Consider the following 21,547-nt stretch of genomic DNA (forward strand, 5'->3'; position numbering starts at 1 on the left):
ACAAGTGCAACAAATCAATATTTTACAACCTCTCACTCCTGTCCATGTTTAATCAAGCATATAATACTTCACCAACAGTGTAGAAGTGGAACGGCATTTAGTGCTTGGTAATACTTTTCACAATAATTGGGTCAAAAACAAGCAAGGGTCAACCTCAACAGTGGAATACATCAGACACAATATTCAACCTCAGCTTTGGAATGCATCACACCCAATACATGATATACTCTCACAGAGAGGCTAGGTATATTCCAACATTATGGTTAAGCCATTAAACAAAATGTAAAAACAGTTTAACCGCAGGTAGCCTTTAGGAATGCAGCATATGCAACTGTGTAAACACATTCAAACTGAATCCCAGATTCTGCACATTTTCTCCATAGTTTCAAAAATTAAAATTTCCATTGCATATATCAGTTTACTAAGTTAGATCAATGCACTGAGGCAAGATGGACCTTGGCCAAGGCAATATCAAAAGAAGAATAAAACATTAACAGACAGTAAAAAAAAAAAAAAAAAAAAACAGTTTATACAGCTGGGTTTGCATAAATAGTCCATCCTTTTCTTGGACTCTCTGATAGTCAATAAGGTGACTATGCCCTAATTCATGTCCTTCTGGGGACAGAAACAGAATTTCAGTCAGGGTTGAGTTGCCCAGTCATTTCCTATTGTCTTAGAATGCCTTAGGTAACTGCTGCCGGAAGCTTTATAAATAAAAGTGAAATAACTCTAGTGGATGGATTCTGATGGTGCATGTCACAAGTTAATAGTTTGTGTATATGTTGGGAGATTGCAGTGGGCTGCTCTGTCTGTGACCAAGAGCAATGACCTCAAATACCTTACTGTGGTTACTATTATTGATTTATTTGATAACAGACATTTGAAGTGCACACAAACGACAGAGTGCTTGTAATTAGTGTGTGTGTGTGTGTGTGTGTGTGTGTGTGTGTGTGTGTGTGTGTGCGCTCGCACGCACACGCGCACATATGCATTTGTGTGTCTGTGTTGCAATAGACTGCACTGTATATGTCAAACAGCAATTAGCTGAAATACATTATTGTTGCCATCATTTACTTAGGAATATTTATTAATTTGTTCACAATCTGACAGCTAAGGCGTGCTCAGTTAACAAAGCTGCTATAATTATTGTGTAGAAGGGCAGACTGCTGATGAAACTGACAGTTCTCTGCAGTTGTCCGAGCAAATTTGAAGTGACTGATCTGTCTTGGTAGGGCTACATGCTTGAGTGAAGCAAACCAGAATACAGTATTGTGACCATTATTATTATTATTATTATTTTATTTACTTGCAATTAGACATCTAAGGTGTACACTCTGGTCAATGAGGCAGTCTGTGGAAGAGAGTAACTGAGCTCCGCTGTTGTTTGAGAATATTTAAGAAGTCACTGATCTTGGCTACAAGGGCTAGTGTGTGTTTGGTTGAAATACGTTACTGTGGCCATTTTTTCCCTCACAGTCAGACGTCTGATGAGTACACCATCTGTGAAGTAGCTAGAACTATCTCATGTGTTTGAAATGAACTCTCTTTCACAAAGGAACTGTGGCATATATTCTGAAGAGAAGTCCTGCTGAAAGACTATTTAGCATGTGCATGACCAGCTATTTAAAACTGCAACCATGATCACAGCTGAGTGTTATGGACCTGCCCCATTCCACTTAATTCTATTAATTTAATTGCTTCCTGCAGTTCCCCCCTTGCTCTGAAATTACCAGCCACTACTGCATTGGACAAAGGAAGGTGACGGTACTTGAAATAGAGTACAAGATCAAAAGAAGTGTGGCACAGTTCTTTCTTTGGTGTTACAGCAAAAATAGTATTCTGAGTAAGCCAAGCGTAAGGAATGGACTACAATTTGTTGAAGTACTACAGCAAAGAATGTATTAAGGCAACAATAAGCATTGGAGAAAGACAATGAAAATGGTAAACTAAAAGTGGTCTTTTGATATTGTACTGAGGATACAGGATTAGATCTAAAGTGAAAGACAGGCCACACCTCTCAGTCTGCAGACATCAAAAATTTTGATGAAGGCTAGAAATAGGAGAGTTGATGATTTTTAAATGCTACACAACCATACATTTAGTCTTCTGTTGCTTAATTATTCTCTCTCTCTCTCTCTTTAGAGGTTTATATGCCATTTTGCACTCCTTTTATTTTTGCACAAATATGTGTGTGTATATGGTTCACCATAAATATGTCGTAAACCAGTTACATGACCTTGAAAGGCCGAAAGGCACTCTTGCAAGGTGTCGTAACATCAATTTTTAAAATGATGAATCCACAAGAGCGAATATTAATGTGCATTCGCTCTTGTGAATTCGTCATTTTGAATGGAGATCGCACTATAGTGGGGATCGGGAAATTTACCCTTTCCCTCACTGTAGTGTGATCTCGGAGTTAGTATATATATATATATATATATATATATATATATATATATATATATATATAGGGTCTATATTATAACATCGAAGTTGCAAAACTTCGAATGTTATAATATCGAACCCACTACATCGAAGGATGAAAATAGCAAAACCCCGGAACATCAAATTCTTACCTAGGGCAAGATGTCGGTGGGCCATTCCGTGTCTTCGCTATTTCCTCAACTGTGGTACTCTATTTCCTCCACTGTGGTACGATAGTTACGGACCTTAGGGTTAGGGTGCGGGTTACGGTAAATGGATAGGTAGGAATGTATGTATGCTGTAGTGTAGGGTTGGGTTTTGTTAACTGTATGTGTGTGTATTAATTAGTTTGTTTGTGTATAGTTTCGTAGGGTATGTGTGCAATAGTTATGGACGTTAGGGTGCGGGTTAAGGTAAATGGATAGTTAGGAATGCATGTATGGTTTAGTATAGGGTTGGGTTTTGTTAACTGCATGTGTGTCTATTAATTTGTTTGTTTATAGTTTCGTAGGGTAAGTCTGCAACAGTTACAGTTAGGGTTAGGGTGCGGGATAAGGTTAGTGGATAGATAGGAATGTATGTACGGTTTAGTGTAGAGTTAAAAGTAGGGTTTTGTTAAGTGTATGTGTGTGGTTTATTTATTTTGGTGTGCTTGTGTTGTGTGTATGTTTCTCAGAACAGCAAATATTTCCTGGGAAAAAATTTGCTATCCTGAGTGTTCGATGTTATCATATTTCGAAATTCCAAGTTCGTGCTTATGGTGTTTGATATTTTGGAATTTCTAATATATGATACAGACCCTATATATATATATATATATATATATATATATATATATATATATGGTGCTGGTGCTGCGGTAGCGTTGTCACCTCACAGTTAGACGTAGCCCGTTCAATTCTCAGTTACAGCATCTTCTGTGTGGCGACATGTGTGAATGGGCGTTCCTTCGTTGAAGGTTGTGCGTCAGGCCCGGCAAGTCGACACGTAAAAATCTACTGCCAATCATTAGCGGACCGGAGTTCCGCTGTGGCGACCCCTAACCAGGAAAAGCCAAAAGACACAACAACAACAGCAGCAACATATATATATATATATATAGGGTGTGGGAGGCACAGCCCCCCACATAGGGGATGCAGGGGGGGCTTGCCCCCCTGCAAAACATTCGTAGTACACAACCAGAAGTTTAGGTAGTTTCAGTAAAGTTGACATTCCTGGATTATTTTTTACCTGTTTTCTTCAGAATGACAGGATAATAATGGGAAACTTTTAGTTATGTACTTACCATAACTTTGGATGTATGGGATCCATCTCGCCTACATTCATAACTGATGGGTTCGGAGCCGATCCGTTGGCTCCGACTCGGCCACTATACACTAGAACGAAGTCTCTCATTGGCTGGGCTGCCCCTTATTCCATAATGCACCACGCCTGCTTCCCCAGATCTTGTTTGTTCGCTTTCATACACACATACAGGTACAGAACACATACTAATAACTGTAACCAACCAGAGCCCTTCCAGAGGAGAGCTTAGCAAGATCAATATTTCCTCCAAATCCAAAAGGTAGGGGCAAGGAGGGTGGGTATGTATGAATGTAGACGAGATGGATCCCATACATCCAAAGTTATGGTAAGTACATAACTAAAAGATGTAATGGGATCCTATCTTGCCTACATTCATAACTGATGGGACAGCGTCCCTAGCACCTAAAACCCCGGGTGGCTCACTGGAACACACCCCCGAGAACTGCGGAACCAAATGAAGCTCTGCCTCGGGAAGCCACATCAACCTTGTTATGAGAAATGAAGGTGTGCGGAGAAGACCAAGTAGCAGCCGCACAAATATCATCTATTGAAACTTTGGAGTGAAAAGCTACAGAGGTGGCCATAGCCCTGGTAGAATGAGCTTTGAGTGGGAAAGGCAACTCTCTGCCTGACTGGGAATAAATGAAAGAGATGCAATCCTTAATCCATTTGGCAATGGTAGTTTTGGCAACTGGTAGACCTAACCTATTCTCCGCAAAGGACACAAACAGTTGGTCAGATTTTCGTGTCTGAGTGGTCCTTTCTAAGTAAAAACGCAGTTGCCTGTGAACATCCAACTGGTGGAAGGTATATTCTGCTCTATTAGAGAAATTTGGAAAGAAAACTGGGAGCTCCAATGATTGCTGAATGCATAAAGGGGACGCTACCTTAGGCAAAAAGGATGGATTCAATCTAAGGGAAACTCTGTCCTTGTGAAAAATCAAATAAGGAGGATAAGAACAGAGAGCCTGAAGCTCCGAAACACGCTTAGCAAAAGTTATTGCCACAAAAAAGGCAGTTTTCCACGACAGGGATTTTATATCACAAGTGGCTGCCGGCTCAAAGGGACGGGCAGTTAAAGAGGCCAGAACCAAATTCAAGTCCCAAGGGAGCACGGGATGAGCCATAGGAGGCCTGAGGAGCCAGGCTCCCTTAAGAAAGGATTTGCAAAGTCTGTTAGCCATTAAAGAAGGCTCTATAGCAACATGAAAATTAGATATAGCCGCCAGTTGAGCTTTAAGTGTGGAGACTGAAGAGCCTGAATGAAACAATGAAGCTAGAAATTCCAAGACATGCGGAACTGGGGCCGTAAGAGGATCAATGCCTCGTTGCTGGGCCCAACAAACAAACCTTTTCCATTTGCTGGAATACAGCTTAATGGTAGACGGCTTGTGGGAAGAAGACAAGATGTGCATCACTTCCGAAGAAAGAGAAAGATCTCTAACTAAGGATGGAAGTGGAGTAACCAAGCAGCCAGTCGCGACGGAGGGACGGATGAGAGTGTCCCGACTGATTGGACAACAGATCCGGCACTGGGTCCAGAATCCAGGGGCCCTGTACCGCATACTTCTGAAGGAATGGGAACCAAACCTGACGGGCCAATGTGGGGCGACCAAAATCATGTGGCACCCGACATGAAGAGCCTTCTGAATCACCCTCGGGAGAAGGGGAATCGGGGGGAAGGCATAAAGCAGGCCCGGGGGCCAATTATGGGCTAGAGCGTCCCTGGGGGACTGGCCCTGAAAGGGTGTCAGAGTGAATAAGTCTCTGCACTTCGCATTGTTGGGGCTGGCGAACAAGTCGCAACAAGGGAGACCCCATTTGGCGAAGATCTGCGCAGCCACTCTGTTGTTGAGGGACCACTCGTGGGGCAACAGGAGAGTCCTGCTGAGCCTGTCTGCAATCACATTGGCTTTTCCCGGAATGTGCGTGGCTACTAAGAAACGTCGAGAGGCTATGGCCCAGCGCCATACCCTCATGGCCTCCCTGCAAAGGGGGTAGGACCTGGTTCCGCCCTGCTTGTTTATGTGCCAAACTACCGACATGTTGTCGGATAGAATCGCAATAGTACCTTGGGGGAGAGTATGATGAAGTGCCTGTAAAACCAGAAGCACTGCTCTCATTTCCAGGATATTGATGTGAAGGTGCGCCTCACAATCCTGCCAAGTGCCTTGGACAGACCTGTCCAGATAATGACCCCCCCACCCTATCTGGGAGGCGTCCATGGTCACTGTGGTAACAGGGGGCTGAAGGGCGAAAGGACGCCCCCGGTCCAGGTTGGACCGACATAGCCACCAACAGAGGTCCCGACGACAACTGTCCGTAATCAGAACTAGGTGGTTCAGAGGAAGTTCTTGGTATGACCATTGAACTGATAATAGCCATTGCAGCACCCGCATGTGCAGCCTGGCTAACGGTACTAGGAGGATAGTTGCAGCCATCGTGCCCAATAACTGAAGAATCTGTCTGGCAGGAACTCGAGATTTGGGTAACAAATTTAGAACTTGTGATTGTAGAACCTGAATTCTCTCTGATGGCAAAAATGCCCGCATCCTTTTGTGTCTAACTCTGCGCCTATAAAGGTGATACGCTGAGATGGCCGCAGCACAGAGTTTTTCCAATTGAAAGTGATTCCTAGCGAGAGACCCAAGGTTACTGTGGCCCTCAGCGCTCGAATCAGTAGATGCTTGGAGGTGGCAGTGAGGAGCCAGTCGTCGAGATAGGGAAACACTTGGAATCCTAGACTTCTCAAGTGAGCTGTCACCACTGCCAGACACTTGGTAAACACCCTGGGGGCTGTGGTGAGACCAAAGGGCAGTACACGAAACTGGAAATGACTGGTTCCTAGGCGGAAGCGTAAATTACTCCTGGACTCTTGACATATCAAAATGTGATAGTAAGCGTCCTTGAGGTCTATGGAGCACATCCAGACATCCTTCTCCAATAACGGGAGAATGGACTGAAGGGTGAACATCCGGAACTTGGACTTCTTCACAAAACGATTTAAAGAGCTTAGGTCCAAAATGGGCCTTACGTCCCCTGTCTTTTTTGGCACCAAAAATAATCTTGAGTAAGATCCTGATCCGATCTGGTCGGCGGGGACGGGCTGGATGACCCCTTTGCTTAGCAGCTTTGAAACTTCTACGGCTGCCAGATCCCGTTGACTGGGTGGCACGTCCGGGATCCTCCTTGTAGGAGGAGGGGGCTTGAAAAAGGGGATGAGGTAGCCTCCGGTTACAATGCGAAGCACCCACTGATCGTTGGTTATCGAATCCCAAGCCTGTGGGTATTTCGCAAAACGACCCCCGACCGGCTCCGGAGAAGCACAGCCGGGCAACATCCTAGGGATGTTGAGGGTAGGAGGAACCGCGAAAGGAGTCGTGGTCTCCAGAGTTACGGGGACCTCTGCCACCTCTAGGGCGGCATCTTCCTGAATCCCCCCCCCCTGCCTCTGGAGGGGGGATCACTCGGTGGAGTAGAGAAGAACTTTTGGGATTTCTTGAACCACATTTTCCCTCCTCTCTGGGCCTTGGGATAAGGTCTAGAGGGAGCGGAAAAACGGGCACCAACGGCAGTCAAGGTCTTGCCCTCCTGCTCGCACCGAGTAAGTGTGTCCTTCACCTTGGGTCCAAACAAAGAAGACCCATCAAAGGGGGCGTCGGCGAAGGAAGACTTAAAGGCCTCCGCGAGTGGACACAAGCGTAACCAGGCTTGTCTCCTAAGAGCCACTCCTGTGCCCGCTGCTCTACTCGCCCCTTCGGCTGCATAGGAAATGAGCCTCATGGACGAGTTGACAATAGAAGATAGGGTAGTCATCTGGGCGTCTACGGTCTGTGCTAACGCCTCAGGAAGGTTACCCGCAAGGGACTCTCCTAACTCCTTGAGGAGGTCCCTTTGGAGCCTTGTAAAATGACAGAGATAGTTCAGCGACCAGAGTAAAGGTCGCTGAAGAAAGGGTACGCTTCCGCACCTATCCATGCTCCTAGAATCCTTATTAGGAGGATGAATAGACGTTGAAGCCTCTGCCACGTCCTGCTGAGTGGCAGATGCCACCACCATAGCATCAACTGCAACACCCTTAGTGAGGAATTCCTTCTGGGGAGGGGCTGAAAGAAACTTATTGGGCCTGGCAGGCACCGGTTCCGCCGTATCAGGATGTTCCCACACCCTCCGAGAGATTAGATCCAATAACTCGTCGAAGGGTGGAGACACCCAAGAGGAGGAGGGCTGGGCCCCGAAGGCCTTGAGGAAAACTGACTCCTCAGCGGTAGGGGCTTTGTATTGCCAATCGCCTCTCTGTCTCAAGATCTCAAGGATATCCGAGAAGGAGACGTCATCTGAGGATGATTTAGGGGACCCCTCCGCATCATCGAGGTCAGTATCTGAAGTGACGGATTCATCTTGGGAATCAACGTGCTTCCTCTTACACAGTTTCTTCCTTGGGGGTTCATCCGAAGCAGATTCAGAAGGACCCCCCGGAAGAAGGGAACCCTCCAAGGGGGTATCCTCAGGCCCTGGGGCCCCACTGTCATGGGAAAGAATGTCTCCAGAGGCACCAGTACCCAAAACTTGGGATGGTGAGGTAGAAACCTGCTGAACCGGCAAGGTCATGGCCAGCGCATTCCTCATGGCCTCAAAAGCAGGACCTCCAGACTCTGCAGAGGGCACTTGCTGAGAGACCACGGCGGTACCGGGAATACCTGCGGCCGATGCTCCGAGGGGAAGACTGGGCATCGAAGAGGTGAGCTCCACAGTGTTGCCCTCGGCCCCCACCGAGGAAGACCCGGTACCAAACCCTGACACCGAGGACAGGGTAGGAATGAAGGTCGGAGCAGAGAAACTCCGAGGGGGTCCCTGCTCCGACTGGACGATTCCGCTGCGTTCTACCTGCACCGACTCCAACGGCTCCAAGGGGGTCGGAGGAGGAATCAGATGCATGGGATGTGGAATCAGCTCCGAAGCCGCGTGGGCTGGAGCCGAGATCATTTTAGTAAAAACTGGGGACTGGAACAGCCTCTGGATAACCCTATCCAAATCCGAATCCGACAACCTAGAGGATTTGGAGGAAACAGATTGGGGCCGAGAAGACTTCTGCCTCGGCTCTGATAAAGCAGGGGATCGGCTCCGAAAGGGTTCCAGCACTATCGGACCCGAGACCGGGACCGTTTGCAACAGTGTCGATGCCGAAGGAGGCTCCGGAGCCGAGGGGGAAGAGTCTGAGCTGCACACCTCCAACGGCTCCGAGACCAAAGGAGCCGAAGTAGGTGATTGGCCTCTCGATGCACTAACCTGCGGCTCTGACACCAATGGAGCCAAGGGAAGAAGCACCAAGGCAGACCCTTGAGCCATCGGCTCCGAAACCATTGGAACCGAGGAAGAAGAAGTCGACCCTTGTTTCTTAGCTGTCGGGTCCGACGGACTGGTCGGAGCCGACGATCTATGCTTCTTGGGTGTCGGGCCCGACGGACTGGTTGCAGCCGACAATCTCTCCTTTTTAGAAGCTGGAGATGAAGCCAACGCTTCCTCGAATGAAGGCTTAATCAGACCTCTAAGTATCAGCTTGTTTTTTCTCTCTTGGAGAACCCTGGAGGAAAAAGCGTGACACACACTGCAAGTATCCTGTAATTGTTTAGGCCCTAGACAGTACACGCAGACAGCATGGCTGTCTGTAATAGACATTTTATAACTACATTTAGCACACTTTTTGAACCCTGATTTTTGCTCCTTAGACATTTTCAGTAGAAAAACAGGTAACTGAAAGCTGGAAAAAAACAGTAACTAATGTATGGGCTAAAGCCCTCTAACTTAAACGGGCTTAGCCTGACACAACAGGTCAAAAACACAGAGAAAGGAACTACGTGGGCTAAAGCCCTCTAACTTAACGGGCTTAGCCCGAAAACTATTTCAGTCACACAACAAGAAAATTAGATAAACATACAATAAGGGCAAAGGCCCTCTAACTTAAATGGGCCTTGCCCAGTACACTAGTAGCGCGAAAAAGAATAAAATTTAATTTTACACCAAACTGACCACAAACGCTCACAAAGCTGTTAAAACAGCTGTTTGTTTTAAAACTGACAGAAACCCTAGTCCAAAAAGACCAAAAAGGTCAAGAAAAAACACTTAGCTCCAGCCAAGTCGAGACCACGTCCGGCTTGAAAAGCGGCAAACGAGATCTGGGAAGCAGACATGGTGCATTATGGGATAAGGGGTAGCTCAGCCAATGAGAGACTTCGTTCTAGTGTATATTGGCCGAGTCGGAGCCGACGGATCGGCTCCGAACCCATCAGTTATGAATGTAGGCGAGATAGGATCCCATTACATCAAAGGCTTACAGGACCTATGCTGAAAATTCAACATACATTTTATACTGATGAATCTCTGCTTTTTACACATGGCAGACTGGTTAAGATGTGATGAAAAACTGTTTTACAGCAAGCAACAGGACCTATATCCGACTTGTACTCAGACGTCCTCCAAAACAATCATTCATCACTGAATCTGATTCCAAGTCTACTGTGCAACACATTATGACTTAGTATAACTTTAACATTACAGCAATTAGCTCATTTAAATACTGTTCTAATATATCCAAATAATATTGGCTTTAAAATACTGTAAGCAACAATTCACATATGGATCACAAGCATGTTTTCATGCATTCTATATATTCTGCAGTGCATTCTGTTTAAAGGTTTTCTAGAAGTTTTAACCCTTACAAGATTTAGTGCCATACGAGTGTAGAATCCCATCAGAGCTACCCATCTACATATGATAAGATGCCGTTATGGTGTCAAGTTTCTGCTTTGGAGGAATAATTATATCTAATTATCATCTACAAAGCAAAAGCAAAAAGCATCTAGAGATTTCTGCATCCCTGTTCACTCAATGATACACCCCCAAAGCATTACTTAATTCATTTCCCTGTTCACTCAATGATACACCCCCAAAGCATTACTTAATTTATTTCACACAGCACACTTTTGTGACCATGTGTAGATTCATCTCATCTTTTCAGTTTTAGTGCTTGCAAAGAACTCCAAACACATGTCTCAACAGCTTCGATCAAGGCAGAAATATAAACAGATTACCTTACTACAACTTTGTTTTAATAAACCAATAATTTTTATTATTTATTTATTTTCAGTTTGATTACCGGGGAAGTCCACTGGGCCAAGAAGTACCCATTTTCAGTGGAGGCCCGGGGAGAAAAGCTCCAGAGGCAGTACAATCACGGTTACATACAGTGATAGATGATAATACAAAGTCAAAACAGTGAAGAAATGCTAGATGCAGTAGTAGGCAGTACAATCAGGTTACATAATACACAATGTCTAAAGTAGTCAATAAGCTCTGACGTGCAGAGTCTACAAAAAATATATATATTTTTTATTACATATGTACAGTATTTACATACTTACAGTCAACTGAACGTCAGCTAAAACCATATAGGAGGAACATAGAAATGAATTGAGAGAGTAGATAGTAGATTGGTGCTAGAGTATTGAGGTCAAGGTGGAGAAAGTTCCTAGGATTTATGTAGGGTGAAAGCAAGGACATTTCCATTTGGAGGATAAGTGTAAGAAAAGATGAGTTTTGAAAGATTCAGAGTTAGGTAAGGTCCTAAGCGAAGGAGGGAGGGAGTTCCATTTCCTACCAAGAGAGAAGGAGAGTAGGAGCTGGCCAGCAGGATGCTTAATTCACTCTAACACATACATACATTCACATAAATCCAAGCACACATGCACACCTCTCTTACTGGTCTCTGAGAGGACAGGAAAGTCCCCAATGTCTCTTCTTACATTTTTGTCCTTACCCTCACAAACTACAGATCTTTAATTGCTAATTAATAGATCAGAAAATGTATACAAAACATGGAAGAAGTCATCTACTTCTGAAGGAGCTCATTTAGCTATAGATAATAATCTAAAGTACTGGTATCAGCTGATATCTGATAATAAAGTTAAAAATCTAGATTTCTTAAAACAAGAATTTGATCTAAGAGAAACTTGCTGGTTAGAGGTTCAGATCTTTAGACAACATCTCATTGATAGAATAGATCTAATGTCTATAACAGTTAAAGAATCTATTCCAAAACTGATTGATTACTTGATAATAAATTTACAGCATAAAGTTTCTGATAAAGGTAAACTTTCATATATACATAAAATTATCAGACAAGAAACTTTTTACAATGTAGATTCATATTGGAATTATTTCACCTCTATTAATGGGGACCCACCAACTCAACAAGATAAACAATATATATTGGAATCTGCTTATAGAACTACATCTTCCATTGTCTGGAGACTTTATACATGGTTTACATAGATCTTTTATACACCTTTGATGATGAATAAAATTAATAATAAAGATAATCTATGTAAGAGATGTAATGTAGAAATTAATGCTGACTGGGCTCATATGTTTTATGACTGTATGAAGTTGAAAGAATACTGGAAGTCAATTAATGAATTTTTGCAGGCTCTTTTACAGATAATTTCATTATTTCTAAGTCTCTTATATTATTCAACACACCTGTACCTCAATGTGTTAAAAGATTAAGCTTCCCTTGTTATGGTCTATCCTAGCAGTGGCTAGGAAAATAATAACTAGAAATTGGATTTCAGATACACCTCCTTCGTTCAATGAATTTAAAAATGTTATGAATATAATGTGTCATATGGAAATAAGCACAATTAGAATGAGAACAACTAGAAAAACATCACATTTTATTGTATGGGATAATTTACAAAATTTGTTAAAAAAATTCTAATTTCAATAGCACAGTATTTTAGTTTAATTAATTGATCTGGTTGTAGTGGATGTCTTTGTAAATACTTTAGTTGTTTTGTTGAATATTATAATAATACCTGTTTTTAATTATTTGTATAAAATTGTTATGATATTTCTCTTATATGTTAAAACAATAAACTTGTTTTGAAAAAAAAAAAAAAAGAAAGAACATTTGCACATGAAGTAGTAAGAGCTGATTACTATTTAGCTGGATTTCTAAATTACTAAATCCCGTAAATGTTTGCTTGGTTGGCTGTTACCTATTGGTAAGCTGCAGAAACTATCTGCTGGATATGTCATTAGCACAACAGTTTTATGCAATAATAAAACAGAATGCAGTAATACAGATCTAAATACTAGCAAAAGCATTCTGGTGTTTGCACTCTGGCTTCAAAGGAATTTAGAGGATAACTCCAGTTTATAATAGCTAGCACATTATTTTCTAGTATATTACAATAAATCATCTCTCTTTCAGAAAAAGAAAACAATTAGAAATATAACCAGGGTTTCAAAAAGAACCCCACTGGTGGAGGTGGAAGCTGTGGTTAAAGGTGTCTGTTACAATGAGGGAATTTGCAATTCAGTGACACATTACCGCACGATGAAAGACATAATTACCAGATAATTTTGTCAGAATTGCCCTTAACTACCACTAGTTCTAATCAACACATGCCAGTAGTAGCCAGCACTGGTGGCCATTGCAGTGTACTGGCAGAGTCAATCCCATTCACTCTAACACATACATACATTCACACAAATCCAAGCACACATGCACACCTCTCTTACTGGTCTCTGAGAGGACAGGAAAGTCCCCAATGTCTCTTCTTACAGTTTTGTCCCTACCCTCACAAACTACAGATCTTTACAGTCATTCACTAATGTCAGACAACAGACTTTTATTCTTCTTAGGGTTTATAAAGTCCTTTGTGATGCTAGTCCTTTTTTATGTTAACTATTTACGGGAGTCCAAGTTATAATTTAAATATTCCCTCTGGTGTCATCTACTACTCCTCTGAGCCTCTTCCTAAAACCATCCCCACATAGACATACTCTTATACTTTTTATAGGTTTATAGGAGAGTACGAGGCTAATCCTTACAAGCCTAGCCAGTTTAACCCAGATTTTACCCAATTTTCTATCCTAGGGGAAAGTAAACAAGGGTCAGAAAGTGTGGTTTTGGTTATTTTTACAGACTGTCTCTGTCCATAAGGGACATGGAGTGAATTTGCGATTTCCCATCCATTGGTCCAGACTGCTTTTGAAGATGGTCAGGGAAGGGCTCTGCTTCATGTGAAAAGGAAGACTATTCCAGAGGAGATGTAACATCTGGGACACATATCTGTCTCTCTACCATGATCTATTCATGTCATAGATCAGGTTTACATCTTTGTAGTAAGTAAACCTCATGCAGTTAGCTTTGCGAATATGCAACACTGCCATCAAGGCTGGGTCAGAGACTGCCTTGCAGGTCAGACACAGATAACTCTTCAGTAATCGGTAGAAAACCGAATACAGTGATAGGGCTTTTTAATTGGTCCACATATGACATGTTGGTTATACCTTTTATTTTTCTGGTAAGAAACCTCTGAGGATGCTCCAGTTGTTGCAGGTGCCTGGCAAGGTACATACCAAAGGGTGCACTGTTCTGAAGTACTGGTCTGATGAGGGCTGGGTACAGTGCTACTATGACATGCTTAGATCTGGAAGCCATGCCCTTACTTATACGCTGAGCCACATAGAATGATTTCCTCATCACTGTGCACACATGGTGGTCAAATTTCAGATTATTATCTATCAGAGTACCCCAATCTATCCTCACTGGGTCCAGTCTTAGTGGGTTCTATCAATCAGTCAGCAAAAACAAAATCCAAACCTCAGAAATTGATGAGCCGAACTGGAGAAAGCGTTCCAATAACAAACCACTTTATTCAAATCAACAGTCTTTAAGCGTGCAAAATAACGATACACTTTTCGTCGCTTCAGATTATCGCAACTTCCTCAGAAGACAAATTACTAATGTTAATAGTGCATTTAAATAGTAAATTCTATAAGCAATTAACAACTGGTAAATTAATTATACAATGCTAAAATTTTTAACCAGTTCTTGTCCCTAGTGATGTGTCACTTTTAAACAAATTCAAACCATACAAGTCCAACGGAACCAATTAGAAAATAGTTTTAAAACAAATAAATTTCAAACTATTACTGTAAAAGTAACTCATAAAGGCAAATAAAATCAAATAAAAAGAATATTGATTCTTTTAAAATCCGTTAATATATACTTTTAACATCATTTTGTATAATCTTTTTACTTTTCAAACACTATTTTTATAACTTGTATTTCGCGTTGTGTAGTTGCTCTGTATAGGCTTATTTAAGGTAACATCATTGATAAGGGGCTTAGTTAATTGAATTATTTTAGGATGGAATTTAACGGATTTTAAAAGAATGGACTTGTATGGTTTGAATTTGTTTAAAAGTGACACATCACTAGGGACAAGAACTGGTTAAAAATTTTAGCATTGTATAATTAATTTACCAGTTGTTAATTGCTTATAGAATTTACTATTTAAATGCACTATTAACATTACTAATTTGTCTTCTGAGGAAGTTGCGATAATCTGAAGCGACGAAAAGTGTATCGTTATTTTGCACGCTTAAAGACTGTTGATTTGAATAAAGTGGTTTGTTATTGGAACGCTTTCTCCAGTTCAGCTCATCAATTTCTGGGTTCTATCAATGTTGTATTTTGCAAGGGTATTTGATTTCCCAAAGGGTATTATTATGCACTTCTTTGCATTTAGTTTGTGGGCATAGCTCTGACACCAATCATTAGCCTGTGTCAGACCTGTAGAACATCAACATGTTTTGGGAAGTCAATGACTGCCCTCCTTGCAGTCACCAGCTAATTTGGTCGGCTCAGTCAACGGTCACATTTGCCTTGACATCTGAGAAGTATATTTCAGGGGGGGGCGTGGCCAAGGATGAACACAGGATAGCAGCAGATTTCTTCAGCTCCACCAACATAACTACACTGACAGGAAATTATTACTTCAAAATTCAACTAATGTAACAATTTTCTTTCTAAAAACGTTTGGAATATCAGTATCTTGAATAATATCTAAAAAAGAAAGAAAATTTAAATAATTTTCCTGTCAGAAATCTTCTTGGAAATTTCTCTTTCATCACTTCTGTTCAGAATGAGTTCCAGTAAGGCTAACAGTCAGGATTCCAGCATCAAGAAAGAGCTTCAGTCTTTACTATCAACTATTCAGCAACTAACAACTAAAATGGACAGACTGGATGCTAAAATTGATAACTTTATAGAGAAAACCACAAAACAAATGGATTTGCTACACCAAGATTTACAACATCAGAAAGCTCAGATTACAGGTATAGAAGAGACACTTAATGATATGGACAACAGAATTCAAGAAGAAGAAATTAACATTGAATTCTTATTGAAACAGAACACACACCTTCAATCCAAACTAGATGACTTGGAAAACAGATCCAGACGCAATAATATAAGGATTTTTGGACTGCCAGAAAATATAGAAGGTAACAACATTACATCCTTTTTAAATACTTGGCTTCCCAAAACTTTAGATCTGTCAGAAGCATTTTCTTTTGGTATTGAAAGAGCCCATAGGTCTTTAGCTAATTCTAATATAAATAAAAAGTACCCTAGATCAGTTATTGTAAGATTTTTATCATCTTATGACAAGGAGATGGTATTAAAATCTGCATGGGCTAAAGCACCTATAAAATTAATGAAGCAACTGTGCGTTTTGACAATGACTATTCTTCCTTGGTAATATCAAAAAGAAAAGTATTTTTGCCATTAATAAGAGCTTAAGAAAGCACAGTTCAAAACTCATCTTTTATTTCCTTCCAAGCTAAAAATCTTTTTACCGGATGGCCCTAGAATTTTTGAAGACTTGGACTCTGCTTTGCTGTATATTAAAAAAAATAAAATATTAGATAAAATAGAAGATATGGAATGGGCAAGTCCTTCGCTAAAGAGAATGGCAACAGGAACTTCTTGGAAGACTTCAGAGAAGCAAAAAAGACTAAAAAACAAATGACATGTTTTATATTTCTTTGAACTCTTTAATTATAGTTACTATATTTACAAGAAAGCCACAAATATCTTAAGGATTTATTCAAAGTAATTTTTTTTTCTGTGCAAAGAACTGAATTTTGTTTTATAAATAATCAAACTTCCTGAGGAACAAATAACCTGATATGAATCAACTTGTTTCTCTTTGTGATAAAGAGACCTAAGAATGTTATGGGAGACAATTTGGGATGTGGGTTTCCTCGTGAATAGTGTCCTCGAGTCGTTTTAAAAGCTTCAACATTCAGAAAACACGCAGAGAAGCTGAAAGCAGCCATTTTGAACTTTGACCCCTGATTTCACACTGACTCATCGCAAATTCAAGAAGTAAACTGTTTCAGGAAGTAGAACTGCTGTAAATGCGGTTTTGTGATGAAAAACGAACTTTATGACATCTAAATGTGAGTTTTTCTTTATAATAGTTTACTTATTCAAGATGTAACTTATAAAATATAAAAGTTATAATGATTTTAAGTGACTTAATATGCCATAGTAAACAAATGAGATATTTTAGAAGGCATACAAGGTAAAACTCATACACACATGTTTTTGAAAGCTTATATGACTGCTGCACCTTAATGCATATAGATGCTTATGATTTAAAGATATGTAATGTTGTAAATTATTTGCCATGACTAACAGACAAGTATGTGCATCATTATGATTATATTTCAGAAGAAATTGTCATGTGACACATTTTAAAGCAGCAGTTCAGATATATATAATACAGATGGTTTTCATCACAATGATTTATGTATAACTAGGGATCAATATTGCTGTGTAGTAAGTTCTTTTAACTTATACATAGGAATAATCATTTTATTTAAATGGCAATAATAAATATGAGAAGGAAGCTTCTGATGCAAGTAATTTAATGTTTTAAAGCTACTAACTGTATTGCTATGGCAGAAAGTGGGAATACCCTAATATAAGTAATGTATGAGTCATAATAGCCTGAGATAATAAATGTTATTGAATTCAAATGAGCATAAACATATAATAAGAACTTATTCTTACAAACTTTTATTAAACTACCATATGGATATTCCTTTTTTTTTTTTTCTTTTTCTCTCTCTCTTCTTTGCTCCCATTACCAACATTGTTAGAATGCTATTTTGATTATGAGTTTATTATATAGAATAGATGTACATAGCAATATTAGTCGTTTCTAAATGTTTTATATGTTTATATGAAGCTGTTTTATAAATTGTTTAGCCTTGTTATAGTAGATAATCAAATTAAATGAGGTTAACTTTAGTTAATAATAGTTAGTATAGAATTAATTTGGTGGCAGCTGGAGCACTGCTGCTTAGGATAGGGGGATAACTTGAGTGGTATTTGCTACTCGAAGTTGGAGTTTTTAACTCCAGGCTGGGTGCACTGTTTAATCCAAACATTATTTTCACCTGATTATTGTTGTGTGTATATAGTTTTGACATCCACATCACATTTTATAAACTCATTGTCACTACAAATAAAAGTGAAAATTACACAAAATTCCATAAGATTTTCATTAAATACAGCTATAATTAATAGAACACCTAAAGGAGGAGACATAATAATACTTATTTTAGTAAATGTTATTCTGATTATATGTTTTATATGTTTATAAAAGTTAAATGGTAACTCTAAAAGGAATTTCTTTAAACATTAATGGATTGAACAACCCATGTAAAAGGGCAAGTTTAATGAGATATATTAATTTGCATAGAGCCAATTTAATATTCCTTCAAGAAACACATCTCCTGAAAAAGGATATAGATAAATTAGCCACTAATAAATATACAGTCTTGGTTAGCTCAGAACACACACAGAAAAAAAGAGGAGTGGCTATCTTATTGAACAAAAATATGCCCATACCTAAAACTATTAACTCTTATAAAGATGATAAAGGAATGTTCTGTATGGTTACAATACAGATTAATGGGAAAATATATACATTGATTAATGTATACTGGATACCAGGAATTGGCACTAATACAGTGAAACACCATCTCAATAAGATTATATCATTTTCTATAGGAGATATTATTTTAGCAGGTGATTTTAATTGTATCCTGCATGAAAAAGATACTACTACTATAGGAAAAAGGAAAATTACATCTAATGCAAAGCATTTAAAGGATTTTATTAATTTATATCATTTGAATGATATTAATAATCAGATAGATTCTAAATCATTACCATACACTTTTTTTTCTAATAGATATAAAACTTATTCAAGAATAGATAGAGTCTTTATTTCTAACCAACTGGTAACAGACTTAATTAATTCCAAGATCATTTCATGTCCTATATCAGATCATAATTCAATTGTCTTTGAATTTATGGTAAAGAGTACTTATAATGTTCAGATCAAAAGAATACCAGCATACTTAACTCAACTAAAGGACTATAAAGATTATATACTTACTGAGGTGCAACATTTCTTAGACTTAAACACTACACCTGACGTCTCCATTATTCACATTTGGGATGCTCTAAAATCATATTTATATGGACAAAGTATCAGATGGTATAATAATAAAAGGAAATCTTGGGACAAGGAATTAATATACATTCAAAACAAATTAGACTCATATAAACATAATAATAAAGAAAATATTATGGACAAAAAAGTCATCGAGGAAATAAATAAATTAAATGAGAAATACAAAGAAATTTTAAGCCATAAAGTCAAAATAACATTAGAGAAATATAAGTTTTTGTCTTACTCAATAAGTCCCAAATACTTACATAGACTTAAAAATAAAACAAAAAGGCTGAATAAACATAATCACATCAAAGAAATATTCTCTCCAGGGAAAAAGAAGAATGTCTCTAGTTTACCAGAAATATTAGATGAATTTAGAAATCACTTACATAAAATTAACCATAATAACATTAATATGGATTCTAAAGATAAAATAAAGAAATTTATAACTACAAACATGAACAAAAAACTTAATAAACAACAGACCAAATTAATAGATAAAAATATTTCATATACAGAGGTTATTACACAAATAAACAAACTTAAATCAAACAAAGCACCTGGTAATGATGGTATTATTCCAGAGATTTATAAAATTCTTCCTAAGAGTACTTACTCATTAATACACAAGGTTTTCATTTCAGCCCAAAATGAGTTATCAACTCCCCCATCCTGGCAATACACATTTATTTCACCAATTTTAAAACCCAATAAAGACCCAACCAGATGCACTTCATATAGACCTATTTCATTACTTAATGTTGACTATAAAATGTTCATGAATATTTTTGCTGACAGATTAAAGACAATCATTCCAGGTATAATAGATATAGATCAGACAGGCTTTATTATAAACAGAAATACTTTTGATAATATAAGGAGAACTTTAACGCTAATTGATTATGCAAACAGGAAAAAGAAAGACTTAACACTTATTAGTCTTGATATAAGTTCAGCATTTGACTCAGTAAGTTGGGACTACTTGTTTATCTTATTGAAGTGTACTAATTTCTCTGATGCATTTGTGAATTTAATTGAACATCTATATAAAGGAGCATTGGCTTACATTAAGATAGGAACATATGTCTCACAAAAAATACCCATATTAAAAGGTACAAAACAAGGGTGTCCACTTTCACCACTATTATTTACTTTAATAATGGAGCCCTGGGCTAATTTGATTAGAAACAGCACTGACATAGAAGGATTTGATATAGATGAAAATACAATATCTAAAATCCAACTTTTTGCAGATGATGTTCTAATTACGTCAGCAGGAACAAATTCTTCTATGCAGTCATTATTTGATAAAATGACAGATTTTAAAAATATCTCTGGTTTGATATTTAATGAAGAAAAAACTAAAATGTTACCAATATACTCACGAAAAAATGTCCTCACTAATGATTTTCACAAATATATACCCAACTCAGGTCAGATAACTTACTTAGGCATAATATTAACTAAAGATATTAAATCCATTATACATAATAATTATAGTAACTGTCTTCATAATATACAAAATCTTTTCAATAGCTGGAATAATTTGTTTTTTACCATGGAAGAGAGACTCACAATTATTAAAATGATAATATTCCCAAAGATATTATACTTAATATAATCAATAATACTCCCACCTACAAAAATAATTATTAAGAAATTGAATTCACAAATGTTAAATTTCTTATGGGCACCTAATAGACCTAGGATTGCATTAAAGAAACATACTAATAGTTGGTCTCAAGGGGGCATTTCATTTCCAGACTTTAATTTATATGCTATCTCTTCTATTATAAAAGTTATTACTTTGCTAATAGATCAGTCATATGTTACAAAATGGAAGGAATATTGGGAACTAATTAGCATTCACTTCATGAAAATATCAACACACAAAAATACTATTGTAAATAACCCTATGTTATGGATACTAAAAGAATTTTGTACCTCATCTATTACACCAAAATATATAGCTAGTTACCCATTAAATATTATTAGATATCGTAATTTTATATTTATGCATCCTAAATATAAGGAATGGAACTTTATCCTATTCCCTATAATGTATACACAAGGTATTCTTTTATCATCCACCTCTGAAAGGATTATTCTAGTCACAGAGAATGATTTAAAGTATTGGTATCAGTTGCTGTCTGACAATAAAGTAAAAAATTTAGACTTCTTAAAGCAAGAATTTGATTTGAGAGAAACTTGTTGGTTAGAAATTCAGACTTTTAGACAACATCTTATTAATAAACTTGATTTAATGTCTTTAACAGTTAAAGAATCTGTCCCAATTCTGATTGACTACTTGATATTAAATTTACAACATAGGGTTTCTGATAAAGGTAAGCTCTCACACATACATAAAATTATTAGAGAAGAAACACATTACAGTTCAGATACTTACTGGAATTATTTCATTTCCATTA

General features: G+C 38.5%; 1 protein-coding gene across 1 annotated transcript in view; it reads right to left on the reverse strand.

The window, feature by feature from the left end:
• Positions 1-21,547, reverse strand: part of LOC122804302 (F-box only protein 27-like) — a 643,152-nt gene that overhangs the window by 101,132 nt on the left and 520,473 nt on the right. The window lies entirely within an intron of this gene.

The sequence above is a fragment of the Protopterus annectens genome, chromosome 6.part0, assembly GCF_019279795.1.
Source record: "Protopterus annectens isolate FY-2018-M chromosome 6.part0, PAN1.0, whole genome shotgun sequence".
Taxonomy (NCBI): Eukaryota; Metazoa; Chordata; order Ceratodontiformes; family Protopteridae; genus Protopterus; species Protopterus annectens.